The sequence below is a fragment of the Elephantulus edwardii genome, unplaced genomic scaffold, assembly GCF_000299155.1.
Source record: "Elephantulus edwardii isolate Elephantulus edwardi_28Jun2011 unplaced genomic scaffold, EleEdw1.0 scaffold00236, whole genome shotgun sequence".
NCBI classification, from domain to species: Eukaryota; Metazoa; Chordata; class Mammalia; order Macroscelidea; family Macroscelididae; genus Elephantulus; species Elephantulus edwardii.
In genome coordinates, this window is record NW_006399986.1 from 4,025,508 (window position 1) to 4,026,083 (window position 576).

The window sequence follows — 576 nt, forward strand, 5'->3', positions numbered from 1 at the left end:
TTGTTTTTATTTGCATCTCTCTTAGAGCTAGGGATTTTGAACATTTCTTCATGTGCTTGTTGGCCATCTTTTTTGTCTTTTTTGGAGTTAATTTATTTTGCAATAGAAAAAGATTAAATGAGAGGGACATTTCGTACCACCAAGAAATAATAGCCAGGAGGGGAGTGCATCTTTCTGGACCTGGTGCCCTACACGATGAAGCTCTTCAACCCCGAGGAGGCCCAAGAGGGCTCCAGGGAAATGCTGTGTCTCAGATGCGGAAGGGAAGACTTCCCTCCAAATGGAGAGAGAAGGCCTTCCCCTGAGAACTATGAGATTACTGCTTTCTGTAAATTGCCCTGATGGTGCAACTGTTAAGCGCTCAGCTGCTAATTAAAATGTCAGAGGTTTGAACCCACTCAGCAGCTCAAAAATAGGTTCAGTGGCCCCCCAACATTACCCCCATTGCTGTCTATTGTCATTGTTGTTGTTGGGTTTTTTTAAATTTTTATTATTTTTGTGTGCGTGTACCGTCAAATCAGATCTGACTGGTACAGGAGGAGATTTTCCCTCCTTCCCCGGCAGAGCAACTGGTGG

General features: G+C 44.1%; 1 protein-coding gene across 1 annotated transcript in view; it reads left to right on the forward strand.

Moving 5' to 3' along the window:
- Nucleotides 1-576, forward strand: part of TULP2 (tubby like protein 2) — a 12,841-nt gene that overhangs the window by 6,175 nt on the left and 6,090 nt on the right. The window lies entirely within an intron of this gene.